Below are 20199 nucleotides of genomic sequence, written 5' to 3'. Positions count from 1 at the left end.
AGTCACTGCAGAAAGGAACCAAAAGCCTGACTTCTCATGCTGCAGGAAACAGTATTTTAGAAGGTGCTCAGAAACAATTCCTTCTTAAATTTTGCCTTGTAAGACATCCACTACCAATATGAGTCTTTAACATGAATATTCTTTTTGTAAAAGTTGCACAATTATCAAGGAGAGAGCTCAGTCACTCTTAAGATTTTTTATTTCCTCCTGATGTTTTAGTTTTTCAAAGAATGACTGAAAAGTATCTGATCTTTCTACATGTCTAGGAGCAACAGAAACAGCATCTCTGTCAGCACCTGCAAAGAGATTCCATTTCTTCTGTTATTGCTGGAAGTCACTTTCAAACATTAGAACTATCACCAGACAATGAAAGTTCCACCTTTACTGTGTACTCTGAGTCAGTAAGATCCAAATGTAAATATTTTGCCACCAACGTTTGCTACTGCTGAAGGGGGAAGACTCTGTGGGTAGAAGAGTTTACTTTAGAAGATAAGATACACATTGATCTATGTGCAAGTTCAGGCAGCGTACAAGTTTTTCAGAAAGACTACAAGAGCCTCCATAAAAAATGTATTCTCACTCCCTACTGAATTGTTAGTCTAATAGACTGCTACTGTTTTTCTGGAGTGCTTGCAACTCGGAAAAAAAAAAAAAAAAAAGAGAGATGAGTAATGTAGCACTCCCTTCATTAATTTACAGAAATTAAGATGCATTATTAGTCTCCCCCACAGCAGACATACATAAATTAACACAATCTAAGAGCTATACAAAGGGCAAATCTAGTGTAATTATTTCTAACTAGATTGGGGGCTGCAGGCTGTTTGGGGCAAGATTAGTGCCACTGACCATCTATCTCACCCCACAATAAGTTGTTTCAGCTTTGTTAACTGCTACAAGTCAACTGAGAGAGCCACTTCACACATCTATTCAGTGCCCCAAAGACTTCAAGATCTTGAACTGAAGTGTCTTTTATACCTTATTGCAATGGCAGTTACTACAGCTCTACTCAATACTTAAGAAGTTAAAAGTTGAACTTCATCAATCCTAGTAGTATGGCCTTTGAAAGAAATAAAAAGGCTTCAGCTGTTTTGATAAGAACATATGAAAAAAATCCTTACCTTGCTCTCACCAAGTTCTGAAATCTATTCATTGACTAAATTATTCAGTTTACCAAGAACAACCAGCTTGTAAAGAAAACTCATATTAAGCTTGCCCTAAAAACCCAAGAGGTTAACAAATGTGACAGCCTTGTTATACCTGTGATTCAGTTCTTCCCCATCTTTCAATACCCCAGATGGCTTCATCGCTTCAACCAGCTTCTGAGTATGGATGCAGTCTATAGCCTTAGGAGGAGCCAAGCTAATCGGAGAAGTAATTCCATAATGCCTTTGAGGCTGGTTCTGCAGCTTAGAATTACTGTGGGAGAAAATAAAATACTGAAGACTTCACAGAAGAAAAAAACCCACAACCTTACTGGAAAACATCCTTCAGTTTACAGGTTTCCAAATCAATGTCTGTTCTTTTACCCAGCATTAATATAAATGAGAAAAAAATTGTCCTGCTTATGATTTTTAGATAACTTGACCTAACTTAGAAGTCACAACTACTTTTTCAAAAATATCTGTGGATGTAAGAAAACATCTAAGTTGCTACCAACTTACTTGCATTGCTCTAGACAGTTAGAACCAATCACCAGGAAATGAAAAGGTTTGAAATCCACTAAGGGTGACGCTACACACAGCAGAAGTTTTGGACACATTTCGGTTTCATATCAGTTTTGATTTAAGGATATTCCCATCAGCTTCCTGCTAACATTAAATAAGACCATTTAACGCTGGCTTCTTTTAGTTAAATGTATTTGCTGTGCTTCTGATTCTGGAAGGGCATTGCAGTTGGTTGTAGAGGAAGGACATATAACAAAGTGATCTGTTAAAGAGCTGATGCAGTAAATCCAGCATTGCCTTGTTTTTGTTTATGGAAGAGAGTATGAATGAAAATATCAACCAATCTGCACCTAATTTTGCTAGGAGAGCCTCATGCACTTAACACAGTGTTCAATTTTTAGAGTTCAGAGGCTTAGCTGTACATACATCTGTTTGGTCTAAACCCAAGAGATGTACATCAGCATATAAAGCAGCAGAAGTTAAGCTTCGTATGCAGAGGGTGCTCAAACCTGGCTTAGCCAGCTCACTGCCCAGTTAGGCTGAGCAGGACACCAGGCACCTGGGTTTGGAGCCCCCGTAACTCCAATTATAGCAAGGCATAATTTTTGCCTGCAACCCTCTGCTTGCCCTGCGTGTTTAGACTTATTTGCAATCAGAAGCAGCACAGGGCTGACATGGCAGGACAACATTAAATTAAAGGCAGCATTCACATTTTCTTTACGCCACAGAACCCTTGCTTTAGAAAGGGAAAAATGGAGAAGAAACCCTACTTTGCATTACCAGCTGAAACCAGGAGAGAGAAAGGAGCGGGACAGGAGGGAAGCACTGTACTTAACGATCAAGGGTCTCTACAGAAACACCAGTAGCAAAAGGGGGAAGACGCATTAAAAGGTCTGTACAACTCATCACGCTTGTCAGACCCTAAGGCTAAAGGGATTAATGATGCCATTATTCAAACTGGCTCTTTTTCTACTTCACAGTCAGCCAGCCTCAAATATTAGATGGGTTAGTCACAGAATCATAGAATGGTTTGGGCTGGAATGGACCTTAAAGATCATCTAGTTCCAACCCCCTGCCATGGGCACGGACACCTTGCACTAGCCCAGGTTGCCCAAAGCCCCGTCCAACCTGGCCTTGAACCCTTCCAGGGAGGGGGCAGCCACAGCTTCTCTGGGCAACCTGTGCCAGTGTCTCACCACCCTCACAGGGAAGAATTTCTTTCTTACATCTAACCTAAATCTGCCCTCTTTCAGTTTGAAACTCTCACCCCTCATCCTATCACTACACTCCCTGATAAAGAGTCACTCACAGGAGCCCCTCCCCTGCTACCCCCCCCCCCCCCCCATACAGCTGTGAAGGGTTTTAATATCGATACAAGCTGTTGATTCTTGGTTTGTTGGTCAAAGATCTGCTGGCATAAGAAACATTTCAAAGCAATCTCCTGCTTTGGCTTCGATGAAGAATTATGCTTCAACCATACAAATGAACTAAGAGGAATGGGCAACACAACCCATTTTCTGTGCAAACCTTAGCAAAGCCCAACTCTGACCCCATCTGCATATTTTTACAGTGCAATCGTCCTGACTCTTCCACCCAAAGAAAGTGACTATAGAAGTTAATGCTGACTTGCAGAAAAAAGAACTTTACAACTTTGGGGTTGTAAAGCAGGTATGTTTATTCAGTGCTGGGCGCATGGGGGATCGCTCCTCCACAAGCATGCGCGCCTTTCTGTAGTTATTCCCTTGCTTTTATGGTACAAAGTATTGTATATTCATAAGATGCCTATACATATTCATAGCCTATCACCGCCTCCCCTTGCTTCTCATGGTAATTAGGTCTCCTCCCCTTGCGCCTGCGCATTGAGCTCCTCAAGTCCTGGGCAGTGGTCGTAAATTCCTGGGCGGGGGTCGTATAGATGAAGTATCTCCTCTTCCTCGCTGGTGAACTTTTCACCCAGTCGTTCTGCGCAGCCTCAGTCATTCCCTGTTCCCTGGCCAAACTGCCAGGCCAGTTTGCACCGGAATCCGGGGTAATCTTGCTGCTGACCCACACATCTTCAAGGCTTCTGCCCGGACCAGGAGATAGTAGCCTAGCAACACTATCAGCACCTGGTATGTCTCTGCACGTAGCCCTCCCTGCCTCTGCACGAGTCCCTCTGTCTTGTGCCGTCTAACTACAATTTGTTTGCATTCCCTGTCTCAATGCAGCAGGATAGAGAAACACTGGGATTGACCCAGGCATCATGAAAACAAGGAACCTGGAACAGAATTCACCAAGGAGACAGGAACTGCTAGACAGCAGCTAGACTGCTACTGAAAAAACATTTCAAGGTCCACAATAAGTACGAACTAGCACTTCACACTCAGTCACCAGCTCTCCCCTGAACGACTCCAGGGCAGTGATAAACAAGCACACGGAATCAAATGCCGCCTGACCTACAAACTAAAGATTGCCCATCGGTGTCACCGCACGGGCAGAGCAGGTACTGGGGAAGAACATTTGTGTGACTGCCCATCGATTTACTGCCGCAGGGTCAGGATACACCGGCTGGAAGGGGGAAAGGACGTGAACTTCACTTTGCTTAGACAGCCCAGCAAAACTGGCCCAGCAGTCAGCCACTTTTAGAAGTCTTTCAGCATCTATTTCCAACTGCCAATCTTCACTTCTCAGGAAAAAAACTGGGGGTTTTGAGAGAGACCTTACAAAATTATCCCTCGCACAGTAACCTGATCAGGAACATTCAGAGAAAGCCACATTTCCCCCTCCCCCCCATTTAAGCTGGATACCCATCCTCATCCCAGGGTAGAGCCTCAGCCGGCGGCAGCCTGCAGCCAGCCAGGCCGCTGGGAGGGTGCCGGGACACCCCAGCGCAGAGCCCAGCACAGAGCCGCCCCCAGAACCACCCCAAAACCAGGGGCTGCGACCCCCGGGGCTGAGCCCCAGACCCTCCAGCCGCGCCCGCTCCCTGCCTGCCCCTGGCAGAGGCCGGGCAGTTCTGGAGAGGAGCTTTCCCCGGCGGGGGGCGGGTTCCCCCCAGGGCCCTGCCCGGCCCCTCACGGGGCTGCGCGGGAAAAGCCCCTCGGGCAGACGCGCCGCCGCCCCCCCCCGCCCCTCTCCTTCAGGGTCCTTCAGGGACGCGCAGCTGCCGGCGGGGGCTGTTGGCGGCGGCGGATCCACCCCCCCCTCCCTCCAGCGGGACTGACGGGCCGCGCTCGCCAGCTCGGGAGCTGTGGGAAACGCTCCTCGGGCGGCCGCTGCCCCGCCGGGCCCTCGGCGCGGGGAGCCCGGCGCTGAGGGAGCCCTTGCAGCGGGGCCGGGCCGAGCTGCCCGTGGGCAGGGCCCGCCAAAGGTGGCCCCACCGGCAGCCCTGTCCCTGCTCCAGCCGGGGACGTTCCCGGGCACAGGGCGAGGAGAAGAGCCCATCACCCTCCCGTCAGCTCGTTCTCACCCAGGTAGTGCTGAGGAGCCGGCCAAGTGTCGCTTGACTGATGGTGGGACTGGGTGATCTTCAAGGTCTTTTCCAACCTGGACGATTCTGTGACTTCAGCTGGTACTGGGAGCCCTTCGCACACGCGGTTAATGGCGGCAGATGGATTCGAGCACTCACCACAGCTCACTGCCATGTGGATTTTGGGCCAACAGAGTCTATCACAAGCCAGGTCCTAAAGCTACCGAAAGACCCTGAGGCTACTCTGCACCGTGGCGTTTAGATGGCAGTGCCCCGCTAACATCCCAGATGCAGAAAGTTTAAGGTAAAACCATAATGCTTTTGTAAAGTTGAATACATCTTTGGAAAAAAGCTCGCTTCCCAACTGTCTTGATGTCTTGTAATATCAGAGCCTTTCTCTGAGATTAGCACGTACATCATTTCTGTACTTTTCTGGGTTGTCTGTCTGTATTGCCTTTGTTGAAGGAAAATAGATTTTTCTCTTGCAAGATACTTTGAAGGAACACAAACTGAACTTTTGTCCTGAAGCTTCAACAAACTCAGAAAACCAACGTTTGCTGTTCAGACACAAAGGTACTTTTAGCAGGACAGTCTTATCTAACCTAATCAAATACCTTCATACTATGGAAGTTTAAAAGTGACTTTATTTATTTGTTGAATGTGTGTGACAGTACTTGTGCTAACACTTCAAAGTCTGAAAATCAGATGCTTCTCTAGGAGGTTGTGGTGGTAAAGCCAAAAAAGAAGAAAAAAAGTTTTCAAGCAGATTTGTTGAGAGTTTTTTTTAAACCTCTGGTCATGCTCTTGTTATTTGCAGAAGTTCATCGTGGCTTTTAACACTTCATGATCCTCACAGCACTGCTGTGATCCTAGAATCAGGAAAACTGTTGTTTGTATGCTGCTTCTGTGCTTTTCTCTCAGGTTGATAACCATCTATTTGATGTGAGGAAAATACCGGCCTTTATTTTTTTCCAAGTTTAGATGGCTAATTAGCCAATTTTTTAAAAAATCTGTTTCTGCTGCGTGCTTTGGTATTGCAAGGCTAGCTGTATTTGCCTACAGATGGGATGAAAGTTTTTTCATGGAGAGGTGATACCTTTCTTTAAATCACCTACAACTTTCAGGAGAAAACAGCTCTTCAAGCAGGAAGGTTTTCCTCAGGTGCAATTCTAATGTTAAATGGAAATGAAGAGTAATCAAGCTTATCTTGATTGCTTCAATCACGTAAACTATTGAAAAGGGTGGGGGTGCCTGAGAAACAAGGGCTGTTACTGATGGTTGAAGCGAGATGGTCAGGTCGTGAGTTCTTATAGTGACTAGAGCTCAAATAGAGAAAAAAGAGTATTTTTTTGTCTGGAGAAGAGACAGTTCTGAAGTGCTATGAGAGCAGTAGTTCAGCAGAAACACTGTTGAACTTTTGCTCGAGTTTATGAATTCTAGTTTCCGATATTATTGTTATAAATGCAGAGGCAGAGCTGCAAATATCTTTTATAAATTTATTTGCAATACGAACAAGTAAAAAAAAGTGTGGCACGCCAGGGGGCAGGGGGGGCTTTCTGCTCCCCACCGACGAGCACCAGGTAGTGCTGCGTCACTCCCTTTCATAGTCCCATCTTCACATGCGCAGCAGGGTCCCTTAAACTTTCCCGGGCTTTCTGGTGTTGCTGGGGCTCCTGGCAGGGGTTCCTCCAATCAGCAGAGCCCCCTAAACTTTCCCGGGCTTTCTGATGTTGCTGGGGCTCCTGGCAGGGGTTCCTCCAATCATTTTTCACCTGCGCAGTCCGGTGTTGCTGGGGTCTTCTGACGGGGGTCCTGCCAGTAATTTTCCACCTGCTTCACAACAGTCACTGAGGAAAAAAAACCTCCAAACCCCTTTTAACCATAAAGCCATGATAAATCTCCTTTAACTTATGTACATGGCAAACACCAACAAAGTCACCATATTTTTAACACGAATCACCACCATATTCTTCACATTATCTTCTTTATTTGAGAGTGTTTCTTGAAGGAGAGAACTGAGAAGACAGATTGGGATGGCCACTCTGTGAGTAATATGTTTTCCTAGAAAACAAGGTTCTTTTGGTTTTTGCTAGCTATTTACATAAAATTCTTTCTAAGATGTGACTTGCATTTCACCTACATCATTTCCATAGTATTATGTGTAGCAGTGATTAAAGCCGATTATGTTTCAGAATGTGTAGAATGTGAGAAGAGTTTGTTTCAAGGTAATGCTTTCCTTTGCTGTGGGTATTCTGTTAACTTTAAAACAGTTCTGTGTAGTGCCTGGGTTATAGAAAAGCCCAATAACCAATTAAATATTGTAGTTGGGGCTCTTTTTTTGATGTGCATATGTGTTATCCGGATAGCATATTGAAAAAGTGAAATCTGTGTTCTTAGAGTCATATAGGGTGGGGGGGTGTTTTGGGTTTGTTTGCTTAGCTTTATAAATTGCTGGTATGTTCTAAAGGAATAAATATTCTCTGTAATATAAATGAGGTGATACCTGAGTACTTCTAGTCTGTTAGAGGGTATCACTGATTTTATGGAGATGGGCTTTATAAATACATAGGCTGTGTGTTTTCTTGTGTTATAGTCTGTGCATCTTGTATTTTAATCTTGTCTGTAGAGTTAATGGTAGGGTGATGTGTTTTAGAAAACACTTCTGGGAGAGCTTGTGTTTGATAAACTTACAAAATTCAACAGTCTGAATGCTTATTCTTGGCTAAAAAGTTGTTTTTGTACTCGCTGTAGGCTTTGCTGTCATTTTTTACCCCTTTTCAGCTGCTGCCCCTGTATTCCACAGGGGATATTTGCTTGTAAATGCCTGTCCCTTTTCAGTAGAAGGTGACAATCTTGTCTTATTTTTCACCCCTTACAAACTCTTCTTGTCTATTCAAAGTGGGCTAACTTTCTGCTCAGTGCACAATTCCTGTAAGTTGTTTAGGCTAATCTTTTAAATTTCTTTGCTGTGTCAAGTTTTGGCTCGATAAGTCAGTTCAAGTGTCTGATCATGTAGCTGTGGTCAGAAATACTGACCCAAGGGAAGAAGAAAGAACATGTTGTGAGGAGAGAAGAGGATGAGATGGTTTCTTTCAATATCCCCGAGGTAAATCCTGTACCTTATACAGATCAGATCCTTCTCGCTTACTTAAACTGTATTTTCATAGAGTAGTTCTGTGGCAATTAAACCGGTCTAACCCAGGCTGAGGTGACTTTCTCCTTTCGCTCAGAGTCTGTGCTGAATTGGTGTTGAGCGAGATGGGTTTCCTGACTGTTGGAATATGTGCAGGCTCCTGAACACTGCTGGGGGTGCAGGGGAGAAGCAGAGCCACAGCTGTGGAGGGGAGAGGTGGGATGACAGACAGCAGTCTGGATTTAGATTGGTTTACAATGTACCCAAGAACTTGCATCCTTTTCCAGTATATCAGTTGGTTTAAGAAAGTTTACAATCTGTCTACAGTTTCTCTGCTTTTATTCTCCTTCTGCATTGTGAAATGTGTACAGCTGGGTGTGCATGTCTGCCTGTCAGAGTTGTACACAGGCATACCCGTAACCGCGTAGATGAATGCGGATTCTAGTGAAGTACTTCGAGTTTCTATATTGGCGAGATAGCTTGGAGGTTTTCTGATGGGGAGAATACAACTATCAGCTTTATAGGATCAGCTCTTATCCATAGAGGGATGCACATTAATATTACCACAGTTAAATATTTTCATGATCTGTGTCACAGGCTGAACTCTGTATCTTAGGGGTATGGGGAAGATTATACGTTCAGATCTGGGCTTTAACACCTGTCCCATCTGTCGGCTGACCTTCTGGCACTGTTGGTTGTCTGTCTGTGTTTGTTTGAGAGAGTTCTTTTACTAAGTGGGGTGTCTCTGAGGGGCTGATATTTATGAGGAAGTGTGTTGCTGGAGTCATACAACAATGCTAACAATAAGCAATGTGCCTATGTGAATGGAAAAAGTGTGATATTTTAGTCTGTCGTTTTCTTACCGTGTAGCTTTTTCTCAGATGAATTATGTCTTGCAAGCTATTAAAAACTTCATCCAGAAGGATTTTTATTGTATTTTATTTGGCAAAGTGCTTCATGACTCTTGTTAGAATGTTAGAATATTAAAATGTAATGATTAAAGGAGAGTGAAACTTTAAACAGATTTTTGAAGGCAGTTTTGAGGAACTTTTTGTATATGCATGAAAAGTTATGTACCAACTATTGTACCTGAACCTTTCTGCATCAACATACAAAATCTACTGAAAGGTGAAACTGCTACAGAGAAAATATAGGTGTGATACTCAAATATTATCCCCAGAACAGAGAAAAACTTATCAAAATTATTTTCATCAAACTTTGGATTTTTCTTACAAATGTGGAGGATCTTATCTGTGTAATGTACACTATTTCACTAGAGAGAGATTTTTGTCAGCAATAAGTTGTATATATGCATGTAGGCCCTGAAGAATATCAGCTAACAATAACATGAAATTCAATACTGGAAAGCTGCATTTTGTAGTAAATGTTCTCAAGATTTACTGATACATCGCATTATGTGGGCAGGTATATGGTAAGAGATAACAGTGAACAGTAGAAGGTGGGGCTGCTGAAGACAGATTTCAGATGGATGGATTTAAACAAATAGTGGTTGAAGGGTTTTTTTAGTTGGTTGTTTGTGGTTTTGTGTTTTTCCTTTATCTCTGAATCTCATCGATTTACTTAAGGGACATAATTCTATAGAATGTTGGTATTTGTAACCTAACAAGCTACTCTGAAATGTGAATGCATAAACCATTCATATTTTCAGTTGGTCCAGACTGTTGCTGCTGAAGCACTAAGCTTGCCTTGGTGGGCATGACTCTGGCACTGTGGTGTTGATCTGTGTCTTTCTCGGCTGGCTCGCTGCTGATGGCTCTTAGCTCCTGGTGCTGCCAGTTGTAGTGGGCTCCTGGCTTCCCTGCAATCACCTGGTAGGATTTCAACTGGCCACTGTCCGTTGAGCCAGCAAAACAGTACTTCTGCTCTGCTGCTTTCCCAGGGAAGTCTTGAATGTTTGTGCCCCTTAATGGGAAATGAGTCACAGCTCATCACCAGGACACTGCCACCAAAAGACTAGAGATAAACTTGCACTGGCTTGTAGGGCAGGTGCGGTATCATCAGGAGGTGGACAGGTTTCACCTCAAATTGAAGCAAAGGTTAATTATGGTGTTACCAGCTTCTGAAACAGGTCAGTTAATGGGAACTAACTGCAGGCTTGCTGAAGCAGCACTAATGTGGCTGCTCTCAATGAAGTGTGTCTCTGATCAGCTCATTTTCTCTCAGCAGGCTGAAAAATAGCCCCAGTATGAGTGCTTAGTCTACAGTCATGTTGATTTTGCTTTAGGTTTGTCTTTAGCTGTTGGAGATTAATGAATCAAAATGGTGTTTGAATTTACAACCAGTCCTCATCACTTGGCAGTGTTATTTCTAGCTGTTCTCTGCTTGGCTTACCTGAGCCCATCAGCTGAAGGACTCTGCTATTCTGCCATGTGGGAGTGGGGTGCAGCCTTCAATGTCTAGGAACTAGTGAGGTGATAGCAGAGGGTGTTGAAACCTTTTTTACTTTTCCAACTGTGTAAGTACTGTGCTGTGTATTTGTTGCAACCATGTCCAAATCCACCAGTGGCCTTTCCTCTTCACCCATTTTTGCCCATACCACAATCTTCCCTGACCCCAGAAGAGGAGCCTCCTTTGATTCCACCAGCAGCCATCAGACACAGCGACAGTATGTTGGGGATAGTCACTGATGTGGAAGTGCAGACAGGACCTTAGATGCTTGATAGCGAAGCACAAGCAAAGGGTCTGCTTAGCAAGGTCTGTGTGTGCTGGTGTTTGGATAAGCAGCTGGCGTATGGATCGCAGGTTTCTTCAAGGGGAAAGCTAAGGTGGTGAGTTTGAGTGTCCCTCTGAAGTGTTGATCTCCTATAGACAGCCTAGATATTTTGGTTCTGTAAAGATTTGATTTGAACTCTGGTCCCTCTAGAGGTATTACACACATAATATTCTTTGCACAGCAGTTTACCATTAAGGTGTTTCCTTTTGGGGAAGAAAGTTGAGTGGAAAGTGCACTTGTTCTAGAGAAACAATCTTAAATTAAAAGAACAGTGATCTCTGCTAGCTAACACCTGAAGAAGGAAAAAACCTTTTGTGGTAGGTGTTGGTTCAGAAGTCTCTTGGGTCAGAAATAGTTGCCAGGAAGGTATTACCCAAATTCAGTGGGATATGCCTCCTGTAGTTCTTTTTTTTTTTTTTTTTTTTCTTTACAATACTACCTTCATTTTATAGGTAATATTTATTTTATAGGAAGTGCTGAAGAGGTGTAACTTGTTGATGTTTAAAAAGGGTTTTCTCTGACCTGAATAGAAGCTTCTACAGATGAATGTGTTGTATCTTTGTTATGAATAGCTTTAAACAGAGAGCATAAACACTTTTCTCTTGATAGAGAAAGAGAATTAACCTGTTTAATCTTTGCATTGTTCTTAAGTTTTATTTTGGGTGGGGGTGGGGACCCAACTCCTTGCACAGTTGATGTTGTGTAGCACTGTTATTTGTTCTAGTTCCATTATGGCTCGAACATGGCTGTGAGACTGGTTTTGGGCATTAAAGCCTGATCCTAATACCCTCAATGCACTATCTCTTATCATGCTGAGGAGTCTTTGCCATTAATTCATTCATTTCTTGCAGAGATCGCATCTAGTTCTATTGCTTGCAGGGAAACTCGAAAGAGAGGAATGGATACTGATAATTGCTGAAACACCTCAATTCTGTGTGAGAGCTGGGAGAAATGTTCATATCCATTGGCTTTGTAGTAAGACCTTGCTGAAGTTTTTTCTCGCCTTTTTACACAATAGCATGATGTTCAGCTTCATGCGGAAACTTAACATCCATCAGAAAATAGTCAATTTGAATTGTAAACTTGAGCCCATGGCAGGGAACCCTCAGCTGGCCAGCTTCATCTAGCTGGTCTCCTGTGCTTGAGGAGGCAGAGGCTCACCCCTTTAGCTGGCAGGGCTCTAGGGAGGGTGTGTAGGTGTGCTTGCTTTTAACCCGTTCTTGATAGGGCCCATTGTTTGAAGGGAAACAAAAAATAAATAATTCTGCTCTAACATAAAACACAAGTAAATTACATTGATCCTTTTAATAATTGCTCCTTTGATGGCAGCATGGCTAGGCAGTGCATCCAGACATGGATAACAGCTGTCTGGGTGGAGCTGTGCTCTTGTGGAGACCCGCTGTCTCCGGGAGCTGAGCAAGGACAAGGCTGTTTGTTCTGCTGCTGTTTGTTCACAGTCGCTATTTTCCCATAGTCTGTGTGTTCCCATAGTCCTTACACTGAAATGGGGAGAGAAAAATTGAAAGCTAAAGAAACTCTCCTGATGTTCTCTCTATGCTTGCTTCCATTCTGGGCTTCCCTTCTGATATTTGTATATTTGTGCTGTTCTTCCTGGGTAATTATGAAGGGGCAACTCACAGGGGATACATGAACTCTGTTACAGAATGGAGAAGGGGATGAGAGCTTTGAAAGATACAGCGTGACATAAACACTGTTTTGTCTTTTCCACTGTATTTATATCTTCAAATTTAGAGGAAAAAAATACTTAAAATTAACTAAAGCCTACCACCATATTCTGAAGCAAAAATGTAATTTAGAGTAGTTGGAAAGGAGCTGTAAAAGAAGAGTACAGTCATAGCTAGATCTCATCTTCTTTTAGAGAGCTTTGTGATTTTTGGCACCTGTACTCAGCCTGGTGCATTGTTCATGGGGCTTCTTTGTTGTAGTTGATAAAGTAGACTATAAATAATTGTTCTTTTCTGTTTGAACAGTTGCCCAGTCAGGGAATTGGCATGTGCAAGGTAAGCAAGGAAGTAATGCTGACTTTATCATAACAACCTGAAAAAGAAAAGATGAAGCATAGGAGAATGACAAGTAATGGGCTGAGAAGTTTGGAAAAGATGAGGAGCGTTACAGAACAAAGTTATTACAATTCTGTAGTTTATGTGAGTATCCTTTAGGATTTCTCGCATATCAGTGTTTGTACATGTGATTATGCATAGTCAGTCATTTTTGCCTTGATGACTGGCAAACAAATGTATGGGACAGAATCAACATCCCATACAAATATGAAAGTGCTTCCAATGACATTAAAATTGTTCTAACACACCTATTACGTATTCTCTCAGCTACAGGTAAAACTTGAGTGAGAGAATAGAAAGCAAGAGCGAGAGAGGAACAAAAATGAACAGTGGAAAAGATGAGCGTGGTGTTCATGCAACTGCTTGTAAATAAGGCAGTTCAGGGGCTGCCTGCAGGAATATATGGCCTGGGATGGGTGTTCCAGGGTGTGGGGAAACACTGACAGGTTTTGAGCGGCTGAATACAGGGTTTATTCTCAGGTACATCGTCTACTAAAATACAAACGGTTTCCAGGTGGTATAAATGTAATTTACTCTTTTTTTTTTTCTTTATGTTTTCTTTATGCTCTGAGAAAAGAAGAAAATGGCAATTGTGCAAATAAGCCCACAGTCTGTGGGAGCTCACAATTCTTACTGTATATCTAGCAGTCACATTTATGTCTTTATTGTACTTTCACCTACCAGGTTCTTCTTAGATAATGTATATTTAGTCTTTTTCTATTAATAAATTTCATTTTAGTCTGAAAGATCTTTCTTTTGCTTGCTGTCTGCAGCAATGTAATGAAAGGGAGGTGCTCAGAGGGAAGATGGCTGTGAAGATTTGACATGTGTACTGTGTTACTGTCTTCTGAGATGATTGAAAATTGGTGCAGTAGGAATTTGTTGCCAGGTAAGTTTTCCATCTTTGAAGCACACTCTTTTCCCTGAGGAGCTCTTGTTTAATCAATGATAACTAGATATGGTAACCCCTTTCTGGGATGGCTCAGTCTACTCTTCAAAGAGAAGTTTCTAGGCAGTGTTCTTTGCTATTTTGTGCAGGAATATTTAATTATTTCAGGTATTTAGGAAATAATACTACTTTCTGCAAGGTTGCTTTTAATTATGCTCTCATCTGCCAAACTTCAGGAATATTTAATCCTAGTGTGAAACCAGGGACAAGCGTGAGCCCAAAAAGTCATTCTTTAATGCTTAGTGTTACATGATTTGCTGTATCACCTGAGCAAATGACCAGCACTTAAAGAGATGAAAGAGTTACACAGCTAAAATCATGCACATCTTGAGAAATAAAAGAAGTCTGGTCATTTCAACATGGCTGTGAAAATAGCGTGCCATTTTAAGATAACTGAGATAACAGAAAACTGGGTGGGGAAAAAAAAATGTTCAGTTACAACTGTTGGGGGGAAGTGGAGGGAAGAATGGTGGTCTTCGCGTGCCTGTAAATTTGCCAGGTAGCCCCATAAGTGCAAGTATGCTTTTTGTTAAACTCCTGGTTCCTTCCCTTGATGGATGACCAGCAGGTTCTTAATGTTTCTGGGGACTGTTGCGTAAAGTATATGGATGATGACACTGAATGCGCTCTACAGTCTGGGTAAATACAATTTGTTGCAATGATCCTAGAAAGCAGTGGGTATTGTTGAGCAGAACTTTTTGTTCATGAATCATCATCATCAGCTTGAGTTAGGTTTTGGTGGTTGGTATACTGTAACTGTCACTTCAGTGTGATGCTGCTGAAATGCAGATTCTTGTATAAACTTGAGGCTTATGCAGGGCTTTCTAGCGGGCATGAGATCTTTCTACATGTGCCATACTGTATGAAGTGGACTCTGCTGTGTCGCTCTACGTTCTCTAACCTTTCTTTTGCATGTGTCCTCCTGGCTATGGTATTTCAAGGTCACCTGCCTGAGGAGCATAGTAAGAGAAGAGCTCGGTTCTGAAGCTCAGGGCTGTGATTTTCTAGCAGCAAAACTACAGTGATCTTGCTGCTGTGAGAATTGTCCTCGATGCGGCATCCACGTGTGCAGCAGTATCTATGAATTGTCTGCTTTTGCTTTAGGGTTTCTTTCACTGCTCATAATTTCTTGAGGCAAAAAACCAGGAAGTAAAATTAATTTTTTGAAACATAAATAATGTGATTAGACATTTAGATGTTTCTGTGGTGTGTGATCTGTACCCCTAGTTAGTCAAGCCTGCAGGAAGAACCTACTGGCCAAATACTTGGTTCATAACTGTGCTGTGCAAATCTTGTTATCATGTAATGGTCTGAGGTAGAATGTCGCTTCTGAGTGAAGGTTCCTCAGAAAGGCTGGGTCTAAAGTGATAACGTAGACACAGATCTGGAACTGTTACTCTGCAGCATAGTAGTTGTACTCTCAGGTGCCTCAAATACTACATTCAACAGTAGCATGTTTCTATCATTATTTTCACCTGTAAGAAAAACAGAATGGGAAAAGCAAAGGCAGTTAAAATGATCTAAAATATTTCCAGACTGGAAAGGTAAAATGAGACTCCCTGCCTGGGAACACCTCTTTTCAAAGACTGTTTCCCTGAGGAGAAGGTGTGGTGAGGGCTCTGCAGTTCAGGAGGGAACAGAAATGCCTTTTGGAAACCGTGTAGGATGATGGAGAAGTAGGGTTGTGTCATCACTGTGTTTTAAGAGACAAAAAATAGCTATTTAGCAATTTTGAATAGAAGTTGTTGTTCCTCTCCCCTGAGTTGGCCATGAGGAAGCATAACAAGCCTACTGCACCCTTTTTTCTTAATTTAAAGCCGTTGCAGAGCACTGCAGAGAGGCTTTGGCTCTGGAGAGCTGGAATAAAGCACATGCTAGCGAAGGTTTGCTCTAGGGCCTTGTTCAAGCCCGTTCCTGTGACTGCCCTGACCCCTAGTGACTGCAGAAACAGTTAAATAATTAACAGATTCAATTGTTTTAAAAAAATATATATCTTTACATAACGTCTTGCTTTACAAGGGAGCTTTTATCAGCAAGTGTCTTCATTAGGAGGAAATTGTCAACATCCTTCTATTTTAAGCAATCTCTAAGTTCCCAGAGAAGTTTTGCTCAGTTTTTATTTTACAACCAATTTCTTTCTCATTTGAGTGTTGACTTGAGATGGATTTTGCTACCTTAATTAGTAAATAGCTTCATTAAAATATCAGTGCTGCTAAGATGTTGGGAGTTGATGGTTTAAATTTAGCCATATAAATTTGTTCAGGAATGCTGGATCTCAGGCTGGAAGCTTTGCAAACTTTTAATACAATACAGGTGGTACCACTGTTAATCTGTTCGAGATCTGATATGATGCACCTACAGGAGATGTCTGATGATCTTGAGAAGTACCATCTGGAAAAACATTAGTATGTTTTAACAGGTGTAAGGTGAAAGCAACAAATCCTTTCTTTCCCTTGGGCCTTTCAATTCAGCAGCAGACGATGTATGTGCACACGTAATACCAAGGCAAGTTCAGCTCTCCTTCAGTAGCCCTCTGCCTTGGATCTTTGGCTCGTTATCTCAGGACTTATTTTCAAGTAGTGTTAGTTTCAACCAGTGTGGGGGATTTGTCATGCAGGGAGTATGTGAAAACACAGAAATACAGTCTTTAGGGCCCCGCTGCATGAATGTAGAATATCCTCAATTTTCTTTGACTCCCCTTTGGGGCCCTAATGACAGAGACAACCAGACAGAAGATGACTAAGAAACATAGTAGGGGATGCACCCATGATCTATAAAGCACACGTATGTTTTTAATATTTTTATGGATCTTAGTGCTGTTGAGGCTGTGAAAAGGAAATGTTAGATAAGGATTTGATTACACAAAGCACCGATCCCTGTGTGTTCCTCTGATTTCAGTCAAGAGCAGTTCACACCTCACAGGAACTGCTAATATCTCATTGACCCATGTATTTATTGTACAGTGATGAGGTATTTCTTACTAACTATGACTTTCTGGACTGAGCAATTGATGACTCAAGAGAACAGGATTTGTAATTTCTCTGCAGGAAGCTCCAGTGAAGAGGGAGGAGATAATGTACTGAGGCTGTGGTTCCACAACAATCCAGGACCAGCCAAGTGTCGCCCCCATGGCCGTGTCCTTCTCCTCCTGCTTTTGTCTGTCTTTCCCTTGAGCTGGGCCTCTCACTCAGCCCGATCCTGTGCTGGGCATATCGGCATGTCAAGATGCTAGAAGATTATTTTCTTTCAGCTTTGGCTTGTTGGGGTGGCTTTTTGGGGTGGGGAGGTGGGTGAAATTGCATCGGGAGGTGCTAGTTCTTTATGATCCCAGTTTGGAAAGGCACTCGGATTGTGTAAAGCATCTCTTCAGGTGCTGGTTTTCTGAGATCGCATTTAAAAGGAAAGGAGGACAGTGTAGATAATCCTACAACCATTCAGATGCTGGGAGCCCCAAGTTGTGCAGCACTGAATGGGCCTGCGACTATGGCCCAAGCACACCCTGCACCTCCTGTCCATGGAAAAGTCACCCCGTTTTGGTCATTGGAGCTCTTACAGGACTTTCCCAAAGAAGCCAACTCTATTCCTCATTTCCACTGTCAGACAAAAAGGACGTTCACCTGAGAACCTGTCGCTGCGCTCTTAGGTAGCGGCTAGGCCAGGCCTTATCTAACTGGACACAGTATCCCTCTGAGTACGATTTTAAATTGCCTCAGGCAGACAACGTAGACCGTGTTGCCGCAAGGCATCGGGTACTACAATTTGAAACTGCGATGTCTAGTTAGAGGGGAGGCGAGACGCTTAGTCCTTGATTTCAAAAAGGTGTTTCTTGTCTGTTTTTTTACATTTTCTAACTCTCAGCTAAACCAGATACTCTAGATTTTTCTATTCTTCTCTCAGTTAAGGAAAGTGAGGCCTAACTTCATGCATGTTTACAATCACTATAGCCTCTATAAATTTCACAGAATCCCAGAATCGTTCAGGTTGAAAAAACCCCTTGGGATCATCGAGTCCAACCCTCAGCCTACTCTGCAAAGTTCTCCCCTACACCACATCCCGCAACATCGCATCCAAACGACCCTTAAACACATCCAGGGATGGTGACTCCACCACCTCCCTGGGCAGCCTATTCCACCGTCTGACCACTCTTTCTGTGAAAAATTTTGTCCTAATGTCCAGTCTGAACCTCCCCTGTTGCACTTGAAAGCCATTCCCTCTTGTTCTATCGCTAATGACCTGTGAGAAGAGACCAGCACCAACCTCTCTACAAGACGTAGTTGTAGAGAGTGATGAGGTGTCCCCTTAGCCTTCTCCTCCTCGGACTAAAGAGTCCCCATTCAAATGATTAAAAATTAGGTTTCCAAATAGAAAAAAAATTACATCATGACCACCTGAGGTTTATGCAAGATACTCTCCATAAAGTAGGGTAGAGAGCTGTATGACTGTATTTCTCCTAGAACGATAGAATCATTTCAGCTCGAAGGCACCCTGAAAGGTGTCTGATCCATCCCCGTGTTCTAGACAGTCACAATGAAGAAAAAGCTCCAAGGAAGAAAAACACTTTTACATTCACAGTTACAGGTGCCACCCAGATAAGTGCTGGATCCCAGAGCTACAGAAAGAAGTTTGAAGGGCTCTCCTCGCAAACCGATGATGTTCTGAGAATGACCAAAGGTCAGGTAAATGCGAAAAGGGGAAAATGCCTGAGACAAAGATAGAAATCACATCTAGGTAACAGCTGGGTGTGAGGTTGGTTTCTTCAGAAGGCAATATGAAAGTATCCTTCTTCTCAGTCTTCCTCTCACTTTGATCTTGGTCTTTACCCAATCTTTGATACTGGAAAAAGGAAGTTAAGAAAGATGAAACAGAAACCGAATGAGATATTAACTTGGAGCGAGGGTTATGTTTGTGTTTTCACAGATGCCAGCTCTCGCTGGGTTCCTGCTCGGTGTTTGGCCTGTGTTGGAACCTGTCTCAGGGTGAAGGATGGGTGGTCTCACAACCAAACGCCACCGGAAGCCCTGAAAATCCGTTCTCTACGTGCTTGGTAGAAATACCTGTGGATACATGGCCGAATCCACTGCAGTTTTGGCTTAGCAAACAAACTAATGCTACTTCTTTAGCTTTAAGTGGTCTTTTAACTGATGCCGATAGTGTTAGACATGCTATGTTACAAAATAGAGCTGCCATTGATTTTTGCTTTTAGCACAAGGGCATGGATGTGAAGATCTTGAAGGAATGCCTTATCTGAATGGTTTGACTCCCTGGGAATTACAGGATGGTTAAAAGAATTGTTAAAAGGAGGAATCATTGTAATTATTGTGATTATTGTGTTTGCTATTATTTTGCCATGCTAAATTACCTGTATTGGACAATCGTTGCAAAAAGGCTTACAAGGAGTTTAGATTGCTTAAAAACAAAAAGAGGGATATGTGGGGATTCTAAAGGAGTCCCTGCGAGAAAATGGACCTGTGAGCAATCCTGCATATGAGCAAGACTGGTAAAGCCTCAGCGTCGGCAAGGACATAACCCAGAAAGAATGAAGAAGAACACAGGAAGTTAAACAACTTCAGGGTGTGGGTTTGGGCAGAGAAGGAAGTTTGTACAATGTCAATGTGGCAGTTTTCATCCAATCAGAAGAAAGAGCTTAAGGAGCTTGTGCAAAGCTAACTGTCCAGTCAGAAAGAATTATACCATGTGATTATATCATGTGATTCTCACTAGCATTATAAAAGGCTTGCTTCACCGCAATAAAATTGACATTGCTTAATCATGTTGATTGTCGGCATGTCCGTATCTCCCACACCTGTGTCATTGTAGTCTTTAGTCTTTCACAGTGTTTCGTCTCCATTACTCACTGAGGTGTTATCGCCCATATATCATCCACCGTTCTGGCATTCTCACATGGCAGGCCACACCTGGGCATCTGCGTCACATCACCTCAGCATCGTTGTGTGTACTGTCAGGCTGTGTCTCTTGGTCTGGCATTAACTCTACCCTGTGTGGTACTCTTGCATCCTTAGGTCATGTTTGTGAGCATGTAGACGTGTGTGTTTGAGGTGGAGCTGCTTTGTGTGTTTGTAGCCATTCTGGATGGGGTGGAATGGTCCCAGAAGGGGATGATGATTTGTCGGTGAGCGTGGCCTGTTCGGGTGGAGATTGTGTAGGTTGGTTTTGGGGATAGGCAGTAGTT

General features: G+C 43.1%; 1 long non-coding RNA gene across 1 annotated transcript; it reads left to right on the top strand.

Moving 5' to 3' along the window:
- Window positions 1-5096: 5096 nt before the first annotated feature.
- Window positions 5097-19778, top strand: LOC141938555 (uncharacterized). The gene is made up of 3 exons (XR_012627328.1): window positions 5097-5416; window positions 13834-13949; window positions 18582-19778. It is a non-coding gene; the product is annotated as an uncharacterized LOC141938555 (long non-coding RNA).
- Window positions 19779-20199: the final 421 nt, after the last annotated feature.

This window comes from Strix uralensis, unplaced genomic scaffold (genome assembly GCF_047716275.1).
Source record: "Strix uralensis isolate ZFMK-TIS-50842 unplaced genomic scaffold, bStrUra1 scaffold_136, whole genome shotgun sequence".
NCBI lineage: Eukaryota > Metazoa > Chordata > Aves > Strigiformes > Strigidae > Strix > Strix uralensis.
The sequence above is the reverse complement of the archived record's forward strand: the minus strand, read 5'-3'. Positions and strand labels throughout refer to the sequence as shown.